The sequence below is a fragment of the Sus scrofa genome, chromosome 17, assembly GCF_054392235.1.
Source record: "Sus scrofa isolate SSC_HxYL_T2T_F1_AM1 chromosome 17, Sscrofa_HxYL_maternal_Yorkshire_Landrace_v2.0, whole genome shotgun sequence".
Taxonomy (NCBI): domain Eukaryota; kingdom Metazoa; phylum Chordata; class Mammalia; order Artiodactyla; family Suidae; genus Sus; species Sus scrofa.
The window spans coordinates 33401969-33428484 of NC_139399.1; the positions used below are offsets into that span (position 1 = coordinate 33401969).

At 48.2% G+C, this 26516-nt stretch overlaps 1 protein-coding gene across 2 annotated transcripts in view; it reads right to left on the bottom strand.

The window, feature by feature from the left end:
• RRBP1 (ribosome binding protein 1) overlaps positions 1-23755 on the bottom strand; it is a 65677-nt gene extending 41922 nt beyond the window's left edge. For both annotated transcript variants that reach the window (XR_014832851.1, XM_021078037.2), the window contains exon 1: positions 23538-23755. The gene's annotated coding sequence lies outside the window, so the exon portion shown is untranslated. The remainder of the gene's footprint in view (positions 1-23537) is intronic.
• Between the last annotated feature and the right edge of the window lie 2761 nt (positions 23756-26516).

The window sequence follows — 26516 nt, forward strand, 5'->3', positions numbered from 1 at the left end:
CCAAGAGGTTCGTTTCTTTGGATATACTCAACTTTGATCAACTAATTTTGATACTATTGTCATATTCCCAGTCCCCTGAGCTGGAAAGACAGATGGGAGGAGAGGTGACCACCCCCAATCCCTAGAGCTGCTGGAGGCTGGGTCTGGGCTTTTTATTGGATTAAAAGTTGAGATTCCTCTTCCCTCAGAAGGAACAGTTATGAAATCCAAATTTTGAACTAAGGCTTTTTTTTTTTTTTTTTTTTTTTTTGCCTCACCTGTAGCACGTGGAAGTTCCCGGGCCAGGGACTGAATCTAAGCCACAGCAGCGACCAGAGCCACAACAGTGACAATGCCAGATCCTTAACCTGCTGCGCCCTGAGGGAACTCCAATATTAGCGCACTTTAAAGGAGGGAATGAAAAGAGACATTGTTTTAAATGTCTCAGCACCATGTTCTAAGAAAAATCCTCTCATCCCAGAACAAACACGTGATTTCGCTGTTCCTTTCTATGAAACCCCTGCGAGAAGAGGGTCGAAGGTGCCCGCAGGCCATGTTCTCCGTTGGCTGCAGCTGGACACTTGCTTCTCCCAGACTGTCAGCTTGGGCTGCAGCTCCAAGTCCAAGTCGACACTGTGGCCCTAAAGTCCTGACCAGGTGGGCTCATGGAGGCTTTGGATCCTGGGGAGGCGGGTTCTGATGGCGTGGTCCACAGTCAGGAAAGGCTGTCCCCAGTGAGCCTTTCCAGGAGCACGCTCACGGCTGAGTGTGCAAAAGGCCTGGAAGGAAAGGCCTCATGGGCGGAGGGCAGGGACAAGAAGGCTGGAACCTACCAGGGGCAAGCCCCCTTGCTCAGTGGGCAGCCACCAAATGCAAGCCCGGTCCTCACAAGGACTTCTCGGAATGTCGCCACCACGGACACATACACAAGCACATTACAACCACGACATCCGTTCTATTCAGATGACAAAAATCCCCTGAAACACCCCTTCTTCAGAGACAGGGCCACACCAGGGGCCTGGGTCAGTCGACTGAGAGTTCTTAAGGCCCGGGTGGTGTCCCAACATACCCTGGAGGGCTGGTCCCCTGGAGCCACAGGGTCACCGGCCACCCACGACCCCAGGACCATGGGCTCTGTGCAGCCTGAGGCCATGTGGTTTGGGCAAAAAAGCCACAGTTGAAAAGTCAGCCTTGACTCTTACTCACGTTACGCAAACACGAGATACAAAACAATATTCTCTGATGGAAGCACAGGGTCGAGGAAAGTGAACCAGGAGGGTACTTCCCTCTGCAGCACAGACGGACGTCTGACTCCATCATGGATGTGTCTTCCCAACTTTGCAGAATGGGCTGCTCTGCAAAGAAATTACATCCCCACCACTGAGCCCTGAAGCGAGCACTTCTTTGAAAGAAATCTTGAACAAGAAAATGCAAAAGCCCTAGCCTTGCAGTGACACACTGAAACAGTTAAGGCTCAGGATGCATCAGCAGACAGCAAAACTATCAAGGTGGAAGCCACCTTTCTGCTCCCTGTAGAGTCGACTCCAGGGGGCCAGAGTCTTGGGTGGACCCCTGCTCACACTTCGCTTCTGAAACCCCCCGCTGGGAATCCTCTGCAGGGCTTTCCCACAGGGCCACACCCAGATGGGCAAAGAATCAAGGCCAGCCGCGTACCACTGCATCCTGTGTGGGCTGACCACAGAGAACCTGCGTTCTGTCAACCCCGGAAACGTTCGACGAACTGTGTGCTTTTATTACTATTGCCAGGACCGAGCACAAAGTGGAAAGGTGAAGGCCCTGGAGGGTAGGGAGCAGGCTGCCGCCCGGGGGCTGGGGGACCACTCCCAGACTGGCAGGCTGACATTCCTGGGCCCACCCGAAGGTCTTGAGATTGGCTTTCAGGAGTGAGGCTTTGGGGGGACCTCAGTGAAGTGAAGCGAAGGGGAGGCCCAAACTGAATACACTTGGTAGTTCAGTTCAACTTTACAGTTGGGGTTTGGGTAGGTTTTGCAAAATGACTCCCAACAGTACCCCTGAGGCTGGATCTCATCACTGCCTAGAGGGGCCACATGTGGGCACTGGGAGAAGCCACAGGCAGGGCTGCTGGGGGGTGGGGGAGGTGTCAGAGACCAAGCCTCCAGATTCATTTCCTGGGCCTGAGGTGACTTCCCGGGGAGGCACAAACCCAGAACAGAAAGACAATAAAACAGAGACACTAGCAGGTATGGCTGCATCAGGATCACCAGCTCCTAATTTTAGTTAATATTGTGAAGAATTTCAAATGTACAAAAGACTAAGAGAAATATGAATGTCCATTTACCTACCACTCAGGTTGAGCAAATCTAAACATTTTACACATTTACTTCAGACACATATAGATGATAGCTCATCTTTCCTCCCAAAGAGACACCAACACCCAGAATGTGTCGCCGCTTCTCCCACACGTGTGTGTGCTTACATTACAAAATACAGATCGTGCTGACTGCTGCTAAGTGCTATACAGTGACACCACTGCAGGTGTTACCAGGCAACATGTTATCCTCTAGGACACACCTACCACTGGACCCGCTGTGCCATCAGATGCTGCTAAACCGCTCCTCGCACGGGCACTGCCACCAAGGCCCTGTTCCCTCCATATCCCTGGGTTCCCACTCCGTCCCAATGAAATGATGTGACACTTTGCCTTCCACGGAAAGAGCCCCTCACGTTCCTTTCATGGTGTTACCTATTCTTATCTCTGCCTATTTTCTACAAGGCTGTCTTTTTCTCGTGATTTGTCCTTTACATAGTTTGGCTATTAACCCATCTGTTGTTTTAGATGTGTTGAACTCTGTGGTTTCTCTTTCAATTTACAGTGTTTTTATATACGTACATATATATGTGTGTGTGTGTGTGTGTGTGTGTGTGTATGTATATATATATAGAGAGAGAGAGAGAGAGAGAGAGAGGGAGGCTGCTAATTTTCCTTCAATGCAGTCCAATTTACTAATGTATGCCTTTAGGATCTGCCAATCTTGTTTCACAGCCACTATTCTAGAGTCAAAGAAAATCTCTTTCCTTTTTTTTTTTTTTTTTTAAGGAAAGAACTGTGGCTACCCTTTAATTTTAAATAATTACTCCCCTGTGCTGGCAATGCATTCTTATGGGTCAGAACTCAAAACAACAAAAATGGTTGATAGAATGAAAATCTCCCGTATACGCCTGACTCCCAGCCACCTGGGTTCCAACCATGGGGAGAGACGTTACTTTATTATTTATTTTCTTCCACAAACTTCAGAATGCGTTTCAGAGTTAGGCTCTTCATCACCTGGGATTTCCTCTGGCATATGACAGGAAATAGTGTCCCCATCACTTTAATTACCCAGCCTCACTTCCTGACTGCCAACCCCTCCCCCGCCACCTCTGCCCCATTAGGTTTGAAATACACGTGGCTCTGTCACTTGGTCTCACCCCTGTTCCATCTGCATATTTATCTAGGCTCTGCATCAATACCACATTTTGGCCTATGAGTCCCCTCCAAAAATTCTCCTGGGATTTTTATTTGAAACACACTGAATTTACAGATGAATATGGAGAGAACTGATACCGTGCACCTTGGGAGCCACCAGTGAACAGAGTGTGTAGCACTCCATTTATTTAAATGTTCTTTTATACTTGCTGATAGCTTTTACGATATTCTCTATAAAAGTTTTACATATCTTTTTTGTTGTTTGTTAAGGTTATTGCTATTTTTAAATGTACTAGAAAAAGATATCTTTCGTAAACTGCTTTTTCTATTTCTAGCCATAGACACTAGCAAAGCTATTCAATTGTGCATGTGTATTGTTTACCCAGATATTATGCCAAACTCTTGTCAAATCCAGGGTTTAGTGATTCTCTTTAAAAAAAAAAAAAAAAAAAATCACCCTTGAGCAAAGACTAGCTTTCTGGAGTTCCCGTCATGGCTCAGTGGTTAACAAATCCGACTAGGAACCATGAGGTTTTGGGTTCCATCCCTGACCTGGCTCAGTGGGTTGAGGACCCAGCGTTGCCGTGAGCTGTGGTGTAGGTCGCAGACGCGGCTCGGATCCTGAGTTGCTCTGGCTCTGGTGTAGGCTGGCAGCTACAGCTCCGATTGGACCCCTAGCCTGGGAACCCCCATATGCCTTGGGAGCAGCCCCAGAAATGGCAAAAGACAAAAAAAAAAAAAAAAAAAAAAAAAAGACAGTAGCTTTCTGCTTTCTAAGCCTCATCACCGAATCTCTTTTTCTGGTCTCACGGAGCTGGCTGCAGACTCTGAAGCAGGCTTGCTGGTCTCATCCCTGAGTCTCCACTTCTGATGTTTCACAATTAGATACTGTGTTGATCATAGGCTTATGGCAGAAACCTTTTACCAGGTTAAGCTATTTTATATTCCTAGTTACCTTTCCTTTTTAACAACTAGGGATCAGATCTTAGCAAATGCTTTTTCTTTATCACTTGACATTTTCTCTAACCTGAAATGGGCTGAATTAAAATAACATATATTCTAATGTCAACTTGAAGATGGTATAAACGTTTCTTATGGTATAAACACTTCTTATGGTATATAAACACTTCTTAATGGGATGGGGGGGTCCTTTTTTAATCCCTCACTAGATTTGGGGTGGTGGGGTCCTTTCTTTTTTAATTCCCCCCCTTTTTTGTCTTTTGAGGGTCGCACCGGAGGCTAGGGGTCTAATTGGAGCTGTAGCTGCCGGCCTATGCCACAGCCCCAGCAACGCCAGATCCGAGCCTCGTCTGCAACCTACACCACAACTCACAGCAACACCGGATCCTTAACCCACTGAGCGAGGCCAGGGATCGAACCTGCAACCTCATGGTACCTAGTCGGATTTGTTTCTGCTGTGCTACAACAGGAACTCCTTAATCCCATTTTTATGTGGTATTCGTGTGTGCGTGCTCTCAAGTGAGGGAAGTCAGAGGTCATAAGTCAGAGATCAATCTCAGTCTGTTCTTAACGTGGTATTGGTAGCAAGGTCGCTTGAGTCTCATGAACTAAGAATCATCCCTTTTCCTTTGTTCTTTGTAGGTCCACAAGAACTTGCCTGTAAAACCGTCAGGATCCGTTTTTTTTTCGAGATCTGTTCTTGGAGGAGGAAGAGAGCTGTTTTTTTTGTTTTTAACTGATGTTCAGTTGCTGTATATAAGTTGATAGGTGTACAATATGTTGATTCATGAATTTTAAAGGTTTTTAAAGTATAAATTTACTCCATTTACAGTTATTGCAAAACATTGGCTATATTCCCCATGTTGTACATCATATCCTTGTAGCTTATTGTACACCTAAGAGTTTGTACCTCTGATTCCCTTCCCCCTTTCATCTCCCCACTGGTAACCACTAATTTGTTCTCTGTATCCATGAGTCTGCTTTTTTGTTATATTCACTAGTTTACTGTATTTTTTAGATTCCACATATAAATGATATCATACAGTATTTATCCTTCTCTGTCTGATTCACTTCACAAAGCATAATACCCTTTAGGTACATCCAAGTTGTCGCAAATGGCAATATTTCATTCTTTTTCATGGTTGAGTAGTATTCCACTGTGTATGTGTGCGTGTATACATATATATATATATATGTATGTGTATATATATGTATGTATGTATATATATATCTTCTTTATCCATTCATCTGTTGATGGACACTTACTGCTTCTATATCTTGGCTATTGGAAATAATGCTGCTATGAACACTGAGGTACAGATATCTTTTCAAATTAATTTTGTTTTCATATATAAACTCAGAAGTAGAACCTCTGGGTCACATGGTATTTTTATTTTTAGTTTTTGGAGGAACTTCCCCATACTGCTTTCCACAGTGACTGCACCAATTTACATTCTCACCAGCAGTGTATGAGGGTTCCCTTTGGCAAAGAGCTGATTTTTAACTGCTGTTTCAATTTCAATAATGATTCCAGAACCAGCTTTTGGTTTGTGGTGTAATTTAGATAATAAATTTTCATTATTCCTTTCTCCAACTTCCATTCGTTTATTCTGTTCTAATCTAACTTCTTGACATGGACATTAACTTTCAGGCCTTTTCTGTCCTGGCAGCAAATGTTTAAGGCAATAAATTTTCCTGTAATTACTACTGCAGCTTCATCCTCCAAGCTACAATGCACAGTATTTCCATTAGTGCTCAGTTCTAAGTATTTGCTAGTCCCCAAATGACTCTGACTCATGAGGGAGCAGTATCCTTAACTTCCCTAATCATCACTGATAATTCCTAATTCAACAGCACTGCCATCAGAGAATCCATTCTGTGTGATACAGGCCAAGGCTTTCAGATTTTTTTTTTTTTTTTTTGGTTTTTAGGGCCTCACTGAGGCATATGGAGGTTTACAGGCCAGGGGTCCAATAAGAGCTACAGCTGCCGTCCTATGCCACAGCAACACAGGATCCAAGTCACATCTGCGACCTACACCACAGCTCAAGGCAAAGCCAGATCCTTAACCCACCAAACGAGGTCAGGGATCGAACCCACAACCTCATGGTTCCTAGTTGGATTCGTTTCCACTGCGCCATGATGGGCACTCCCAAGGCTTTTCAGATTTTTAACCATGATCCAGAAAGATAATTCATTTACATGACCCAGGACATACATGAACATACATGCATGCTGCATAATATGTACATAAACCTTTAAAAAGCAAGACTTTCACGAAACAATAACTCCGTATTAGCACGTGTGATACACTGGGATTTTCCATCCCATCAAAAAATTTTAACAGTTTTTCAAAACCAAGTAAATTGACTTTGAGGCTCAGGACTCATGGAGCCTACAGTCTGAAAAACACTGATTTAGATTATGATATTGGTGGGTTCCGCTAGCTTGTGGTCAATTTTTACAAACGCATATGTACTCGATGGAGTGAAGGGCTCTATGTGTCCTTAGTTCCACCTTAATAATCTTCTAAAGAACCACATTCATTTTTGGGGGGGAGAGCCACGCCCTCAGCATATGGAAGTTCCCAGGCAATGGATCAAATCTGAGCCACAACTGCGACCTATGCCAAGAGCTGTGGCAATGCCAGATCCTTAACCCACTGTGCTGGGGCAGGGATCAAACCTGTGCCTCTGCAGTGACCTGAGCCACTTCAGTTGGATCCTCAACCTGCTGCACCATAGCAAGGCTTGCCAAACCACACTCATTTTTGTCTGCTTTATCTAATAGCTGTTGAGAGTTTAAAAAATTTCCCACCATGATCATGGAATTGTCTTTTTCTCTTAGGAATCTATCAATTTGCTCTTTATTCATTAGGTGAACATAAGATCAGAATTGTTGTATCTGATAAAGTGCCTACTATTTTTTCCTCTATTATAAATTGATCTACTTTATCTCAAATACTGATTTTTTTTTCATTTCATTGCCTGATTATTTTAAAAGTTATACCAACTTTGGGGGGGGGTTAAAATTGGCCTAGAATCATTTTCTATTCTTTACTTGCAACCTTTCTGTGTTCGTATGTTTTCAGTGGAGGTCTTAAAAATAGCCTATAGCTGGATTTTATTTTAAGATCAGTTCAGCAATTTGTCTTTTTAACTGGTAGGTTTAGTTCATCAACATCAATTGTGATGACTGGATTAATTTACAACCTTGTTTTTTTATTCCTCTTCATAATACTTCCTTTGCTTCATCCCCCCTTATTACCCTTACTTTTGCCTAACATGCATACTGACACTTCCCAGCAGAGGAAGAGCCATAGAGCCGTCAGGTCTGGGGTCCCTCCACTGACGGGAGCCCCCTTCCTGCCTTGGTGCCCCCCACCCCTTCCTCCCTCACACACACCTGGACCACTTGTAGTTGCTTGGTACAACTGATGTTGTAATTACCCGAATGGTTCCCAGTCTGTTTGCTGGTCACTGCTTCCTGCATCTCATGTCCTTCTTTCTGAGTCTCCCCAAAGTACAACCTTAACTGTTTCAACAAGAATTTTCTCTTGATAAACTTCCTCAGTCCTTACAGCCCTGAAAGAATTCCTTTCTTTCACCCTCATGGTTCATGACTAGATGGACTGACCCAAGTACAGAATTCCATGCTGATCTCTCATCACTTTCAAGATATTATTTTATCTGTTTTCTGCCCTTTTTTTTTCTGTGGGTGAGGGGAGGGGGGCTTAGAATCAAAAAACATGTTGTCAACTTGTAATTCCTTCGTAATACCTTAAAAAAAAAAAAAAAAAAAAAAACCTCATTGCGAAGTTTCCGCTGTGGCACAGTGGCTTAAGAATCTGAATGCAGGAGTTCCTGTCGTGGCTCAGTGGTTAATGAATCCAACTGGGAACCATGAGGTTGCAGGTCGCAGATGCGGCTCGGATCCCACATTGCTGTGGTGCCGGCGTAGGCCGGCAGCTACAGCTCCGATTCGAGCCCTAGCCTGGGAATCTCCATGTGCCACAGATGCGGCCATAGAAAAGACAAAAAGACAAAAATAAAATACAATAAAATAAAAAAACCCAAATGCAGTGGCTCAGACTGCTGTGGAACCATGGGTTCGATCCCCTGGCCTGGCACAGTGGATTAAAGGATCTAGCATTGCTGCAGCTGCAGTATAGGTTGCAGCATGGCTCAATTCAACAAAATATCTTTAGGGGTCTATTTATTATCTTACTCAGGCTTATTGTGGTTTCTCATGTTTTCCATCAATTCTGAGAAGCCCCTGGCCACTTAGTTCTTGGAGACTTTGTTCCTGCTTCTTTGTGGATTACTCCTAGCTAGACCTCAATCTCTCTGTGCTACCATGAGAAAAGTTCTCAAACATATGTTCCACTTCACCAATTGTCTCTTTAGCTGAATCTTTTTTTTTTTTTTTTTTTTTTTTAAGTTCACCTTGTTTTCCCCTGGTGTTATTTTTTTCCCGTTAATACTTTTCACCACCTACTCTTATACCTCTAATAGTGACTTTGATGGGACTTTATTTTTCTTTACGGCCACAGGTGCGGCATATGGAAGCTCCCAGGCTAGAGGTCAAGTCAGCACTGCAAGTGCCATCCTACACCACAGCTATAGCAACATGGGATCCGAGCCACGTCTATGACCTACCCCACAGCTCACAGCAATGCCAGATCCTTAACCCGCTGAGTATGGCCAGGGATCAATCCTGCATCCTCACAGACACTCGTCAGGTTTGTGACTGCTGAGCCACAATGGGAACTCCCTGGCAGGACTTTATTGAGTGGTGAACGTGCCTGGGCCGAATTTTGGGCTTGTTTGTAAGAAGCTATTTTATCTGCTTCAAGTAGGCCTTCAGAGAAAGCAACAGGCCAGGACAAATTTTAGATGAGGCAGGTACCTCCCATTACAAATTCTCAGGGAACTTTGGCTCCTCTGCAAGATAGATAAGCTCTGTCATCTCCCTTGGCCACTAACCTGTCTTTCACACGGGAGCACAGTGGTGGGGGGGGAGGATGAGTCCCGCCCCGTCCCCAGCCCAGTTCCCACCTAGGCAAAAAGCCAAAGACCCAGGGCCAAGACTTCGGATGACAACGCCCCACCTATACGCCAGGGTCAGCCCACTTCTGGGTCCCCTCCACTCCCCTCACCCTGGGCTCATGGCCTCTGGCAATCTCTCCTACTGCCTCATAAGCTCAGCTATGCTTTTTAGAGAATGCTTATTAACTCAACCTAACATTTCCGAATGTTTAGAAAAGAGAGTTTTCAGACCATCTCATCTAAAATTTTAAGTGTAACCTCTAATTTTTCTTTTCACCCAGAAAAACTAGGAGAATTTTGGTAACTAAAAGATATATTTGGAAATAATTTATTTCATGCTTTAAAAGGATGGAGAAAACTGACTTTCTACTTTAAAGAAACAATGCTACTCATTTTAAAGAAAGATAAAACACTAAAAATAGAAATGTATTCTATTCTAAGCCTTGGCTTATTCATCGGCCATTTCAGATTCAATTTCTTTGCCTAAGGAGAAAAATAAAGAATTGACATGCTTTTGAGTTTCTCCAAAATAACAGTCTTTGGAAAAGTAGGTACTTAAATAGACCTAAATCTTTTGAGAGCTTACGAGAAGCCTATAGGCCTCACCTCATCAACGAAGGCACCTTGCTACCATGGACGGATTTAAGATTCCTGACTCCTCAGGACACACACCAACAGCAAGGAGGTGGGAGCCGGGGACAGAATTCTCCCTGCAGCGACACGATGCTCTCAGGAAGCAGGGTCAGTGGTTTCCCCACTGTACCAACCAAACCTCAGCACCTGCACACTCCACGTGTCTGCCGAGGCACATCAGGCAGGAGCCACTCATTTCTATGGGTCTATGGTTCTAAGGACCACATGGAAACAGAAAGACACCAGTACCCTGGAGGAGGAAGACAATACACCCTGTGGAGTCTTACCTGCTTGGGGGATTATTTTTCTGGGGTTTTGTTGGTTTGTTTTGGTTTTTACACTACTAAGAATGGTGTCTCTTTTAAGTTTCATTTTCTTTTTGCAGTCTATACAGAAATGTAATTGACTTCTGCAGGCTGATTTCCACCCCCAGCAGCCTTGCCTGATTCTAGCAACACATCTGTAGATTAAAAAAAATAATAATTTTTTGGAATTCCCGTCGTGGCGCAGTGGAAACGAACCCACTGGGAACCATGAGGTTGCTGGTTCAATCCCTGGCCTCGATCTGTGGGTTAAGGATTCAGTGTTGCTATGAGCTGTGGTGCAGGTCGAAGATGTGGCTCGGATCTGGCGTGGCTGTGGCTCCGATTAGACCCCTAGCCTTAGAACCTCCATATGCTGTGGGTGTAGCCCTAAAAAGACAAAAAGACAAAATAATAATAACAATAATAATAATTTTTTTCTACATGTATAAGCACACTGCCTGTGAAGTTTTGTTCCCTTCTTCTCAATCTTCCTATCTTCTGCTTCACTTTTCTTGAATTTTTGCACAGGGCATGACCCCCGGCACTGCTCCAGAGGAGTGTCAGCAGGCATTCTGTTCTTCCTGATCTGAGAAAGGTAAGATGTGAGCATCCTGCTGGCATCTGGGCATTCCTGTAGACATCCTCTTCATCAAGTGCCTGAGTCTCCTCTTTGCTCAGTGCTGGTAAGCTGTATTGCCCCAGAAATGTATTTACGCTGTTGGACCTTGCTGAGACGGGACAAAGAAGTCTTCTATGGACAGTGTGTGGTCTAGCCCCCTCTTCTGGATCCTCCAGATTTCAACAAACACCCATGACACTGATTTATTTTTATTTAGCACAAGTTGTTTATAATAACCACTCATCTTTTTTTTTTAATGTCACCGCATCTGTAGTGAAGTCCCATTTTACATTCTTGATATAATTTGTGCCTCTTTCTGGACCAATTTTGCTTGATATTTCCCAACATTTTTCATCTTTGGTAAGAATGAAGTTTTGGCTCTGTGGAACTTCTCTACTGTGTATTTATTTGTTTTCTGTTTCTGTTTCTTTTTTTTTTTTTTCTTTTCTTTTTAGGGCCACACCTACGGTATATGGAAGTTCCTAGGCTAGGGGTTGAACTGGAGCTTCAGCTGCTGGACTATACCCCAGGCACAGCAACGCAAGATCCGAGCCACATCTGTGACCTACCCTACAGCTCACAGTAATGCCAGATCCTTAACCCAATGAGCAAGGCCAGGGATCAAACCTGCATCCTCAAAGACAATATGTTGTGTTCTCAACCTGCTGAGCCACAACAGGAACTCCTGTTTTCTTGCTTTCCTGTTTCTTTAATCCCTTCTCATTGTTACTTCCTTCTGATTAGTTTATTTTGACTTTGTACTTCTGGAGATGCTTATTAGCTCATTAATTTTCATCTTTTCTTTCTTGATATATGTATTTAAATTTATAAATTTCCCTGTAAGTCATGTTTTAGCTACATCCTACAAGTTTTGATGTGCAGTATTTTCATTATTATTCATTTCAAAACATTTTATGTTTTCCCTTTTTTTTGGCCAAAAAAATAAATGCTAGAAGCATCTTTTTAAAATTTCCACATACACGGAGATTTTCTTTTTCTTTTTTTTTTTTTTTTTGTCTTTTTAGCTATTTCTTGGGCCGCTCCCGCAGCATATGGAGGTTCCCAGGCTAGGGGTCTAATAGGAGCTGTAGCCACTGGCCTACACCACAGCCACAGCAACGCGGGATCCGAGTCGTGTCTGCAACCTACACCACAGCTCATGGCAACGCCGGATCGTTAACCCACTGAGCAAGGGCAGGGACTGAACCCGCGACCTCATGGTTCCTAGTCGGATTCGTTAACCACTGCGCCACGACGGGAACTCCCTGGAGATTTTCTATTTACCTTTTTATTCACATTTCTAGTTTAACTGAATTGTGGTCAGACCATCTGCTCTATATAATTTCAATCCCTTGTTGAGACTGAGTTTAAGGTCCTGGATTTAGCCAATCTTTGAAAAATGTGAAGTCAAATATGCATTAGTTGGCTGCAGTATTTTATTTGTTTTGTTTACATACAGTCACAGAGCACATGCCTAATTCTGACCCAAGTATTAATCCTTATTGGTTTTTGTCTGCTTAGCTGTCAATTACTGAGAGGATGTGCTAAAATCCCCTACTATAATTACAGATTTGACCACTTCTTGTAGTTCTGCCAATTTTTGCTTTACATTTTTGATTACATTAATAAGACGGACCCAAAGTTAAAACTTCCAAATCTTTAAGCTAAATCAAACTTTCATCAGTAGGAAGTGAGCCTTTCACCCTGTAACACCTTTTTTGTGCGCTAAAGTATATTTTATATAACAGTAACATAACACCAGCTTTAATAATGTTTATATAATATGTCTTCTATTCTTTTATTTTCACCCTGTCTTTTGTAAATAAGAGCTGGATTATTAAAACGAAGTATAATATCTTTATGGTGGGTTTTTTTTTTTTTGTTTTTTTGTTTTGTTTTGTTTTCCTGTTTGGATGGGTGTCTCATCCATTCTGCAAATTCTCAGGCCTTACCTGGTGCAACAAAGGCTCTGCCCCATCATCTCTCCTCTCCTGGAACCCCCAGCAGACACACTTCTGTCTCTCCTTCCTGATTCTTTTTTTTTTTTTTTTTTTTTTTTTGGTCTTTTGTCCTTTTAGGGCCATACCCGCGGCATATGGAGGTTCCCAGGCTAGGAGTCGAATCAGAGCTGTAGCTGCTGGCCTACACAAGAGCCACAGCAACGTGGCATCCGAGCTGCATCTGTGACCTACACCACAGCACAGGGCAAGGCCGGATCCTTAACCCACTGAGCGAGGCCAGGGATTGAACCCACAACCTCATGGTTCCTAGTCAGATTTGTGAGCCACAACGGGGAACTCCTCTCTTCCCTGATTCCTAATCGGGCTTATAAACTACTCACCCATTTGGTTCTAAGATGAAATACGAACTTCTTGCTCTGTCTTTCAGTTCAGTCACTGTCTTCAATCTGTTGGGTTTTTAACTACAGTGACTGAGCTGCCCATGTCCAGAAAACTGCACCTGATTCCTTTTTGAAATCGGCTCAGTCATTAGTTTCCTTTCTTTGTAGGTATTTTCAGTGCCGTCTATTACTTTAAGTAGTGTAAAAAGCACGTTTCAACTCTGTGTCAACCACTCATTAACGACCGTTTTCATAGATGCTCCCCCGGTCCTCATGCACTGAGCTGGGCACTCTATGTGTTTGGTTATTCCCAACCAGGGATGCTCATTTTCCTTGAAAACTACACCTGGAGATTCTCTGAGCCTCGCACAGAGGTGTAGTCCTCCGAAGACCTGCCTGCCTGTGCCTTGGCCCAGGAGCACTCTCCAGACAGAATCACAGCAGCTCGAGAACATCCTGTCACTCGGGTCACGGGATCTGATGAGGGACAACTTGTAAGACATCTCAGGAGGGGAATGGGCTTACTTCTGACTCACCTTCGCCCTAGAGGTGCAGTGGTCCTCACTGGCTACAGCTCTAAGGGGCACATTTCCACCACCCTGCCCACCTTGACCTCTGTGCCAATGCCAGCAGAATCGAGTTTGCCTAGTTCATCAAATGCCCCCAGGACTGTGCTCACTGCCCAGGTTACCCCTTGCACTATGGCTTCGGTCTTCTCATTACCTTCCTCAACATCTCCCAAGCTGTTCAATGCTTTCTGGAGGTGGTGTTTTTTAATCTGTCCTATAGTACTTGCCCCACCAGTCAGAAGACTGGTCCAAGTCACCTAGCCAGCCCCTGACCAGAACACAGCGCCCCCTTACTTTTCTAAGCTACTGACATTGGGCGCTGCTGTCATTCCTAATAAACCAAATCCCAGCTGGGCAAGCTCTGAAAGGAACAGATCATCCATGCAACAGGACAAGAGGGCTGCTGTGCTAGGGAGACCTCGAGACCCAAACCTGGAGCCACGTCCACTGCAGGAGGAGGGGAGCCTGCCTGGTATCCGTCACCATCGACCCTGGGCTCTGCACAGCATCCTGAGAGGTGGACAGATACTCAGGTTAGAAGTATGTGGATCAGGCTGGACGGCCTCTGGTACCCAACTGCTGGTTCCTTGCTTTTGAAAAATTCCACTTAATACTCCGACATTCACTATGTTTACCTGTGTGGGCCCAGCGTGGGTGTGGGGGGTCTCTGATGAAGAATCTACCTGCAAATCAAAGCTCTGTCAACTCCTCCCCTCATTTAACTACTGCAAAGGGCTGCCTTTCTGCTTGGATTTGCCGTTAAGAGACAGCATTTGCTCACCCCCCAGTAAAATCTGAGCCTTCTTCACAAGCCCTTTGCAGAGGCCCATCTTTGATTGTCGAATTCCGCGACCAAAGGCTCCCATTTCTAGGACACAGGAGAACGCAGCATGAGGGAGGTACTTCTTATCACCAGCAATGGTAACTCATCCCGGATCCTTTCCAAGCCAGCCACTGCAGACCATGTTCCCAGCTCTCCAAACTGCTGGAGGGAGTACAAATTAGGACCAGCACTCTGGGGAAAGTCTGGTACTTCGTCCAAAGCCGGGCATCCGCCTGTGTGTGGCCTGCAGCTCCAAGCCCAGGAATAGGCCCCGTGAAGTGTGGACAGGCAGTCACCAAAGTCAGGGGCAAGACTAATTTATAATATAATGTAATTTACAGTATGTTGTAACATAAGCCCCCAAATGGGACTATCCATGCGCCCCTCCGCAGTGACACAAGGAGAACAGACAGCAACAGGAATGGCCATAATGAGCCCAGCAGCACGGCAGGACCTCACTCCCATGGGCAATGTCAAAGGAAGGACCCCAAAGAGCACATGCCCGTGACTCCTTTTACCCCGAGTTCACGGGCAGGCAGAAGGAATCAAGGTCAGGAAGGCAGTCACCCTCGTGGACGTCAGCCACCGAGACGGCACGGGAGAAGCTTGCTGGGGGTATTTTCTATGCTGCTAGTTAAACAGGGGGCTACTTTGTATAAGTTCAAGGAGCTGTGAACTCAAGACAGTGTGTATGTCTAACTTACTTTATAAGGAGTTAATACATACAAATTTTCTGCATATGTTTTTTGTACAGACATACACACAGAAACACACATATATACACATATACACACACATATATTCACACACACACGTATATACATATAACAACTTTGGGAGGAAAATGAATCACACACTCTTGAGGAGGAGCATCTTTAATGCCTGAAGGGTCTGTCACAGCATGTGCTCTGCCACCTCCTAGCCCTCTCACGTGCGTTCACCATGCTGCTCCCACCAAGAGAGGGGACGCCGGGACTAAGGTCAAGGTGGGTACTTCATGGTCCCACAGACCCTCATTGGCCGTGGCTATGCCCACGGCACTGCCCTCAGCGGCTTCTGAAACCAAACTGTTCAGAGAAAGGCTCGGAGCTTCCCGCTGGAGAGGGGAGTGACAACACAGAAAAGAGGGGCTGGGCTTCTGCCGTGGCCACAGCAGACCTTGTCAATGCAACCGACATGTCACCGGTAAGACCGTTTAAGACTGTCATTAACGGTGTCAGTGACCTGCTCACTCTTCAGCATGGACTCGTCCTTCAGTCACTGTGGTTACTACTAAACTCCCCAAAGGATGAGTTTTCTTTCTTATTACTAGAAAGATCTAGAACTCACAAAGAAATGAAAGATGTATTCAACAGAAATACAGCCACATCTAATTCCTATTCAGGATGAAGGATTTGGGGGTTTTTTTTCTTTTAGGATGAGTCTTAATTAAAAAGAAAATAGTTGGAGTTCCCGTCGTGGCGCAGTGGTTAACGAATCCGACTAGGAACCATGAGGTTGCGGGTTCGGTCCCTGCCCTTGCTCAGTGGGTTAACGATCCGGCGTTGCCGTGAGCTGTGGTGTAGGTTGCAGACGCGGCTCGGATCCCGCGTTGCTGTGGCTCTGGCGTAGGCAGGTGGCTACAGCTCCGATTCGACCCCTAGCCTGGGAACCTCCATATGCCGCGGGAGCGGCCCAAGAAATAGCAACAACAACAGCAAAAGACAAAAGACAAAAAAAAAAAAAAAAAAAAAAAAAAAAAAAATAGTTTTTGCCACAGTTGAGTTGGAAAGTTTAACCACTGAATGAAAAGTTCTAAAAAAGCATACCGCCTGGGCTTAGGGCCAGAACCTGGGGTCTGAGTGAAGTGAGCAGGCCAGACCCTCCAGTCGGAAAGGGCCAGGAATCTGAGATCTACTTTTCATTGTTTTGCCTCAAACCAAAAGCAGGAAGAAAGGAGGTGAAGCGAGGGGCAGGGGCTCAGCCCGGAGTGGGCTCTGAGTAAGGAGACCACCCGCCTCAACCATCAGCTGCTTCAACCATCCCCCACCTCCCGCTCCAGCGCACAGGTCCTCCTCCATCTGGGGAGGCAGGAGCTTCACCTCTCTTACTCCTTGGTCTGACAAAGTGTGACTCGAAGAAAGGCGACTGGAATGAAAACCACGAGAAAAGAAAATCTCCCCTCCTAGCACCAAGGAACACTCTGGCTTACTAAACACAAGATCCAACCCTGAGTGCAGCATGTTGTTCAAGCCAGAAATAACACTCTTTCCCAGCGAGGTTATCGTGGAGATACATGCTCGGCTACCCTGTAAGTCCCATGTAGTTCAGCAGCCGGGCAGGGGGTGGGGGTCGGGGGGCAGAATCAAGGCTGCTGGACTCCAAGTCCCTTGGAATCGTGCAAACACCTGGGAGGAGCCGGGTCCCAGTGAGGCCCCCTCGGGGATGATGGGCAGTGGACAAACAGGTAGCGCTGAGAACAGGACACCCAGCCTGCCGGTGCAGGGCACCTGGGACAGAGCCAAGGCCCAGGCCTTCTGCTAAGGGTCACTGCAGAGCCTGGCTTCTGCTGGCGGGCAGGATGGCCCCATCCGACAGCGCCCTCCATGAGTGATTGTCAATTTCTCAACTGGAGCCAGGCTGGAGGGAGTCCAAAAATCACTTGGCTTTGGACAGTGTTTTTTGTGTTTTATGTTTGATGCTCTAGGAATCCTGATTACTTGAGGCTAAATGATAAAATACTCACACAACATGAGCACGAGAAAATCATCTCTCTCTTACCTGGGCAAGAGCGGGCATCTCCTCTGTGCTGTTGCTGCTCGTGACATTAGGGACACTAGGGGAGAACAAAGCAGGCTCCTGCCTGCACTGGTAGAGTTTACGCTCTGATGGCAGAAATGACAGTCACATGTGCGACACATCAGGTGGCCAAAATAAAGAGGAAGCCATGCAGAGAAGTGGGGCGGGGGTCATCAGGGGCTGTCACTCTAAATAGGATGGGCAGGGAGATAACAATGCACAGACCTCAAGCCAGTGGGGGAGCAACTCATGTCGCTGTGTCACTGTCTAGAAAAAAGCTCCCCATGGAGAGCAAGAGCATGTGCAAAGGCCCTGAGGCAGAAGCATGCCTGAGAAACAGAGGGAGGCCAGTGTGACTGGAGCAGAGGACAGAAGGGAGGGCAGCAGTGGAGCTAGAGTGAAAGTGGGACCCTTGGAGGCCAGGAGGGTGTTGAACACCAGGGTGACATGACCTGCTCTGGGAACAGACTAGAAGGTGGGGGAAAAGGGCAGAGGCAGGCAGAGCACTTAAGAAGCAGTGAAATAACCCAGGAGGTGAGAGGGGTCTGCACCAGGGTGGGCATGGGGCATGCGGTGAGGAAGGATCTGCTGCCGTACAAGAAAGCAAGGAGTTAAAGATAAACCAAGGTGTGTGGCCTGAAAGATGGGGCCACCTGGCCTAGTTTCATTTCACATCAGGAGGAAACTGAAGCCCAGGAAAGAGAAATGTCCAAGGTCACAGCACTTTATTGGGGACTAGAACCCCAGACCAGAGCATCCCCCTGGCCGCCCGGCCCCAAGGTGCCACTCAGTGGGGGACACTGGTGACCACTTAGGTCACACCCCTCTTTGCTCTCAGATGTGGGTACACAGTGCCCCTCAGGGACCTCCAGTGCCCATGCTCGTACTGTGAGCGAAGTAAGGATGCTGGAGAGGCGAGTGCAGGCCCTGCCCAGAGAGGGCGACCACAGTCCACAGCTGTGATCACGGCCCACGGCTGCACCCAAGAAAGCAGACCCACTGTGCCCAGAAATTCCCTTTTTCCCCAAGAGCACCCCCAAAGCTATATTTTAACAACAAATTCTCCATTTTTAAAAGTTGGCTCAGTTGTTTAGTAGCATGGCGCTGGCCAAACCGCATGTGCTGGTGGCCACGTTCAATCCACGCAGGGCCCCACTGTGGAACTAGTCTCAAGATAGCCTGAAACAAGGATGTATTGTGATGTGCATAGCAAAAATTAGAAATAGAAACTCTACAGTTGTAGATTATCTAGTGTTAGAGGCTTTAATTTTCTATATTATATACTGAAGGAAAGTTACATATGTTTAATAAAGAGCATATGTTAGAGGGGGAAAAAAAACCTGAAACAGACCTGATTCGCTCACACCTCAACCAGGGGTCAGGGTATAAAATTAAAGCTTCGGAATTAAGATTTCACTCCAAATAGCTGATAACCTTTGGCACAATCTTGGTGGACCTCCTCTCTGACCAACAAGAAAGCAGCTGCCCATCATTCCGGGTCCTTTGCTAACTGGTTTGACCTTATTCTACAGGGAGTACTAAGAGGAGACAACTAGGTACAGCCAAGAATTCAAAATTTCTCCCCAAATACTATCCAGCGATCTTTTCAAAGTTATATGGACTAGAATAAAGCCCTGCAAAAAAAAAAAAAAAAAAAAAAAAAAACCACAAAAAAAAACCCCAGAGACAACCTACGGCAGCCAAGCAGGCAAACACCAGTACACTGGAATGTGCAAGGTTTGGGGACTGGCAGCTGCTCCAGTTTTGCCAAAATCATCAAACTTAGAAACTATAAAACTTTCCTTATAAATCAAAGTTGCTTCCCGTTGCCAGACAGGTAGGACATACATGTCACTTACGGCATTAAAGGAACCACACCAGCTGCATCTGGCCTTTAGACAGGGGAGTCAGCTTGCCTGGTTCAGGAGACTCATCAGAACTCCAGCACCTAGGAAAACAGCCTCGTAGGCAGGCCACGAGCCCATCTTCCATAATGCGAAGCAGCGCCTTCTTGCCCAAGTCCTCACTTTCCCTACAAGCCACATGCTTTCTGCCCAAGACCTCTTCTCCATGTCTGGTACATTTGACCAGCTGGATGCTGCCGGTGTTGAGTCAGAACCTCTCTGGAGCAAGGGCCACTGTGTGTGCTGTCCCCTCCTCCCCTTTTCTCCTTAATAAGCAATTTATAATGCACACAAAGAGTCGGAATAATTGCTTTCTAAAGGCGACTTCTTATTACGCTGAAGTGCGGGAACTGCCTCTAGTCAACTGTTTCTGACCTACAGGATGGACATTTCAGACGGTCTAACGTGACCATATCCCTCCATGATCAAGAACAGAGGCTTGAATGTTCACAGGATACCAGCTCCCTCTAGACCCGTGCTGTCCAAGTGTACTCTCTGTAATGAGGGAAATGATCTGAAATCTGCACTGACCAACACATGGCGTCAGGCACTTCAGTGACCAAGAACTGAATTTTAACTTTATTTGACTTTAATTAAGCTTGACTATGACTGTGTGGCTACCATATAGACAATCGGTTCTCAATGAGAGCGTCTTCAGATAAGAATGAGGTTTGCTAGTTTGTAGAGCAGGTGAAGGTGTGGCGACACCTGAGGAAGAAAACCACTTTCTTGGCACCACCATGTTTCACTCTGATTCCCCATCCGCCTTACACTGAAGCTCTTCACTTCCGCCCTCCGGTTCTGTGTGCTCCCTTGGTGAGTTCTGATCCCAGTGGGTGCAGACCTATATGGCCTGGAGGTGAACATTTAGAAAGCCGGGGCAACACCACCCAGCAGTTGGGCAGCAGGAACCAGCCTGATGACCACCTGACCTTTTGGCCTCCATGTTCTCATCCACAGAATGGGAACAACCATGCCTACTCTGCAGAAAAAGGCTGCTGAGAGGCCCAGATGTATATCAATCCTGTGAATAAACCTCAGAGTTCCCACTGAGGCTCAGTGGTAACGAACCCGACTGGTATCCATGAGGATATGGGTTCAATCCCTGGCCTCACTCAATGGGTTAAGGATCCATTGTTGCCATGAGCTGTGGTGTAGGTCGCAGATACGGATTGGATCTGGCATGGCTGTGGCTGTAGGCTGGCAGCTGCAGCTGCAGCTCCAATTCAACCCCTAGCCTGAGAACTTCCATATGCCGCTGCTGTGGCCATAAGTAAGATTAAAAAAAAAAACAAAAAACAGTAAACCTTAAAAATCGAGTTGGGCTCAGCTTTGTTGTCCAATTAGAGAGCTGAATAACTGATGAGGAAACGTAACGAGGACAGCGTTCCACCTCATTCTGACATTCATTGCTACGGGCCAGGCCTTAACCACAACAGAAGCAGGATGTACACGTGGACAGCTCTGTCTCCACCTTCTTAATCGGACTATTATTTTTTGTCTCCTGCAACAAGATTTCGGCAAGGAAAAATCTAGATTGTCGAAAGAACTGCTGACTCTCAGCCTACGTGTCACTCACCTCCTAGATACAGCTTCTTGGATAAGAGCACAAGTAAGAAGAATCAGGTCCTGGCGTTTTTAAAAGGTGGCCCTGATACGTAATAAACCAGTATTCCAACGAAATTCCATGCATTCAACCACTCATGTGGAATGTGGTGCTGTATAATCGCTACAGCCTGTTGACTTAGGCCTCATTTCGGCAAAGAACATAACTGTTCAAATGTGACTCAAGATTCAGGATTTATTTAAAACTCTGCCATGCCCCTAAAACATTCATGTACCAAGGTACCAATCTAACTTCTTCATCTCTGTATAGATGTTCAGAGGCTGATTCCTAACTGTGAAAGAAAAGAGTTCAGTTACAACATAGCACCTCTGGCCTTACACACTGGACACTCTGTTTCTAGACCTCAAGACACCTTTCTTGTCCCCCTCTCCCCACCTTGTCCCCAGCCCCAGCCTTGTCCACAGGCCCAGAAACCCTGCAAGCCAGATATGCATGCACTGCTCTACAGCTGCCTCCAGCTTTCGTCCTCTGCTCACAGAGAGGGAAGTGGCATCCCCAGGACCTCAGAACCGGAAGCTTCTTTCTGGAAGGGAAACAAGTTGGCAGCCTAGAGTGGGGCTGACCTTTGCAGAGTTCATAAAGGAATTGAGACACTGCAGGATCACCAAGCCTTTGCCGGTGTCAGATTAACGGCAAGTTAAGATGACCGACCAAGCACAGAGGAAAGTGTCCGGGCGAAGGCAGAGTGTTCCCTGATAGACCACGCAGGGCTGCTGTAAAACAGGCAGCTCTCCTGCCTGGAGGTGCTGGACACTCAATACCCAGAGTCAGGAAGATCTCTGGCCTGGGGCCTGAGGCCCCACTGGGTCCACTTCCCCAAACTCCAGAAAAGCCATCCAGACGCCCCTGCTCTGATGGTTCCAGCACACCAGGCAAACAGTGACCTGGGAGGCTCCCCAGAACCTTTAAAGTTTCATTTCCCCAGTGCTTCCTAGTCTCTGCTGACCTCTGACCTCCAGGAATTATTGCCAAAGTGCCTAGTGTTTGCACAACGTTCCAGTTTTTCCCAGCACTTACCTGGGGGGCTTCCCGACCCTACTGTGAGTGGGTGAGTCTATCTCCAGGCTACAGATAAGGAAATCCAGGTTCAGAGAGGTTAAGAAAGCTGAGCAGAGGGTCTGTAAGCGTGGTATGAGGGTGGAATCCAGACCCTGAGACGTGGCAAGCCTGAAGTCTGCAGCAAGCAGGCTGGAGCACAACCCGGAGCCCACTTAACTCCCCAGCCCCCCAAACCCCTAGAAACTCATCCAGCAGTAACAGCCAACACTTGTTGACTACTCCCTACATGTGCTGGGTTGTCACAGCTTTTCTCTCAAATAGAAAAGATAGGCAGTCCCGTTTTTCACACGTGGAAGTGGACACTGTAGTGAAAGAGCTTGGCCGAGGTCACTCTCAAAGGTGCTAGGCTTTCAGAGGCGCATTCCCTTTAACCCTGACACCACAGCGAGCTACCATTTGCGACCTATAATCTGGGGAGAGGTCCCCAAGGCTTCCCAGATGCTTCACTGGAAGCGCAGACCCCATCCCGCCTTCCCCTGCCCAGGGCGCGGCCAGGGAGCCTGGCGGCCCTGGGCGGGCGCCAGGCCGGGTGCCAGCGTGCTTGGCCGGCCGGGCCGGAGATGCCGCTTCCGCCTGGGCCTGGCACCGCAAGTCCATTCATCGTGGCGCGAAGGGGCGGGCCAGGAATGGCTCGGGGTGCCCCAGTCCCCGCGCCGGGAGCCCTCGCGCCTGGAGGTTCGCGCAGCCCGGCCGGGGAAAAGGCGCCCCCGGCCCCACCGCCAGGGGGAGCAGGGAGACGCCTCCAGCACTTCGGGAAGTTGCCACCGCGGCCGCCGGGCGTCCGGACCTGGACCGTCCCGGTCCCCGCACGGCGTCCCCCGCAGCCCTAAGTCCCCTGCCCGCCCCGTCGGGGCCGCCCGGACCCCGCCGCGCCCCCGGGTCGCAGCCTGCAGCCAAGCGCTCTCACCCGGCGGGGGCCCCCATTCAATCCCGCCCCCTCCCCCCGGCCGGCCTCCGCCGCCTTCCGCCCGCCCCCCCACCCCCTCCAGCCCGGACTCCAGCCCGGCAACGTCATCCGGCCGCTTCCCGAAACTTAACCCCTTCCTTCGCCAGCTGTGGGCCGCCCCGCCCCGCCGCCAACTTTCTTCACCCAACTTCGGTGCGCGCCAGCCGGCCCGACGGCCCGGCGGGGAAGGAGGGGTGGCCACGTCGCGCAGCGGGGCCGCCGCAGGTCCAGCCGACGGCGAGGGGCGTGGGGTCCACACTGCGGACGCGTTCGGCCGACGCCCCTGCACGGGGTTCGGTTCAGCACACGCCCCCCCCCAGGCCTGTCCCAACCCCGAGGGTCCACGGCCATAGCGACGGCGGGCGGCGCCGCCGGGGGAGGGGCCGCCAAGGAGACGTGTCACTCGCGGCGCGGCCGGCCCCGGCCCCAGCCTCGGCGCCCCGACGGCCCAGCCCGCGAGCCGCAGCTACTGCTGCAGGGCCGGGCCAAGTTTCTTACCTGCAGCGGGAGACGCGGGAGGGAGAGCGAGAGGGCAGGAGCCGCCGCCGCCGCCGCCGCCGCCGCGAAACCGGGAAAGAGGAGACGGCTGAGCCTCCGCCGAAAAGCCGCTTCCGAGCAGCTGCAGGCGCCGCGACCTCGACGCCGCCCGCCCCGTCTGCCGTCCGCTCCGGCCGCTCGCTGGCTGCGTGCGCGCGTGTGGAGTCGTGGCACTTTCTGCCTCGGAGCTGGCGAACGGCCCCCTCCGCCAGGATCGCCGCCTCCTGCCTTCCCCACCCGGGCCAGCCATTCATCGAGTCGCCTCTCCCCATTGGTCCGCGCCCCGCCACTCTGCCTGTCGCTGGCCAGTCAGAACGCGGGAAGCCGAGACGCTGCGGCGGCCATTGGGCGGAGAGGAGGGTCTCCGCCTCGGCCAATGGGAGAGGGGAGGAGCTGCGGGGAGTCGCGGGGGCGGGGCCATGGAGGGGCGGAGCCGAGCGGCGCGACGCTCGGGCCGGCGCGGGGGCGGGGCGGGGCCGGAACGCCCAGCCAAAAGGGGGAGGGGGCGCCGGCCGGCCCCGCCCACTCCGGGCCCTCGGCCCTGCTTGCAGTCACTGTCAGGGGGCCGGCTCTGACCCAGCTGGACCCGGAAGGTTCGAATCCCGGCGGCGCTGCGCCTGCGCCCCTGAACCCCTCCAGGCTGAGGTGGCGGTGGGTGTCACCCTGAGCAGGGTTGCGCAACACAGGAACAGCCGCGAGAAATGCTTTATTTAAAACCAGCTAACTGCCCCCGCAGCAGCGCCCCCTCCGGGCCCTGGATGTGAGGACAAGTTCTGCTGGCGGTCAGTCCCGAGAGGGCACGTCGCTATCTTCAAAGATATTTCAGTCAGCACCAGAAGGAATTTTCCTGAGTAAATGGAGGAATCGGGGGCGGAAAGGCCAGATGGTGCACAAAGAATGGAGGTGAACGTCAGTGCACCCATTTTTAGGGAGGGTACAACTGAGGCACAGTCTGAGTTACTCGTCCAAACCACAGCTGGCAGAACAATAATTGCAATTCTATTTAGGGCGTTTTACTCTTTGCAATGGAGAGGGTGAAAGGGCCTGACCCAGATAAACTCACCCACTTCCCAGAAAACTGAGCAAATGGTACTTCGTTACAAGACTTCCTCCCCCCCTTCCACCCAAGTAAGCCAACACTCTTCATAACCAAATAAGACTTTCAATTAAGATAATTTTAGGCCTGCTTTTTAACCATTCTCTCAGTGTCTCTTAAAGCTAACTCTGAACATTGAGCCAAAACCAGTTTCTTTGAAATTAAGGTTTTCTGAGAGGCCAAAGGGCGGCTGCCAGCTAATCTGCTCCATACCACTTCTCCCCAACCCCCTGGCTGCAGAACCTCTTCCTAATATCTGTTTCTTAGACAATTTCACGTACCCCCTTCCCCTTTGAACAAGTTGTTGGAAAGATGTGGAAATAAGTCATCATGAGGAAATAAAGAGCAGCTGAGTTGAAATTAACCATTCATTCCTATTTTTAATCTCAGCAGTTCCCTAGCACATTAATGATTAATCAATAGGAATTAACCTGGGTTAGCTTTTGACATTCAGTCTTTTTCCAGTGGTGAGCCCCAGCTTGACATGAAAGTCAAGAATCCCAGTTTTGGAGTTCTTGTTGTCGCTCAGCGGGTTAAGAATCCGCCTAGTATCTGCAAAGATGTGGGTTTGATCCCTGGCCTTGTTCAGTGGGTTAAGGATCTGGCATTACTGCAAGCTCTGGTATAGGTCACAGCTGCAGCTTGGATCCTAAGTTGCTGTGGCTGTGGTAGAGGCTGACAGCTGCAGATCTGATTTGACCCCTCCCTAGCAAAGCCAGGAACTTCCATAGGCTGCAGGTGTGGCCTTAAAATGAAAAAAAAAAAAAAAAAAAAAAAAAAAAAGACGAAGAATCCCAGTTTCTGGCTGGCATATGTTACCAGCTAGTTCTAATTGATCATGGGTAAACCAGTTAACCTTTCTGAACTCGGGTGTACTCTTTTAGGACAATTGTTCCACTCTCTGCATTTTAGAGAGGAGATTCATTCATTCATTCATTCATTCTTTCATTCATTCACCTGTGTTTGTTGAGTGCCTAGAATTCACTGCCAGGTTGGGCAAGCAGCTGGAAGTGATACACAGACCTAGTAAAGACCCAACAGCCCTTGGAGGCCTTGTTGTGGGCAGAGACCCCCTTCATCTTATTCACACTATTTAGGTTTTCCCAGAAGCAGATTCTGACCATGTATGTTTGGATGCAAGCAGATCCTGATAATTTGGGGGGTGATCACAGGAAACATTGGTAGAAAAGCGGGATGGGAAGAAGCAGATAGAGCACAGTGCCACAGAGTTCCCACTGTGGTGCAGCAGGATCAGTGATGTCTCTGCAGCGCCAGGACACTGGTTTGATCCCCAGCCTAGCACAGTGGATTAAAGGATCTGGCACTGCTGTCATAGGTTGCAACTTAGCTCACTCCTTTCTTTGAGGATAGGAACTAGAAGGGGCATTTACTTCTCAGGGTGGTGGTTGAAACAAAAGAAAACAAGCAGAAATATACAAGTTCTCTCAAAGGCTTAGGACTGGGGTTGCTTCTACCTCATTCTATTGATCAAAGCATGTCACATGGATAGGCCCAGATTCAAGGGGAGAAGAAGTATGGACAGGGATGAAGAAATGGCACCACTGATGCAATCTACCACTGAGTCCAAGAAAGACAGGTGGATAAGGTAAATAGAGGACGGGTTCATGGAGAGGAGAGAATTTCAAGAAGTAAAGAATGGTGAATACTGTTTGGAGTTTCCCATCATGGTTCAGAAGGTTAAGAACCTGACTAGTATCCATGCAGGTTTGATCCCTGACCTTGCTCAGTGGGTTAAGGATCTGGCCTTGCTGCAAGCTGCAGTGTAAGTTGCAGGTGTGACTTGGATCCGGCATTGCCGTGGCTGTGGTGTGGACTCCAGCTGC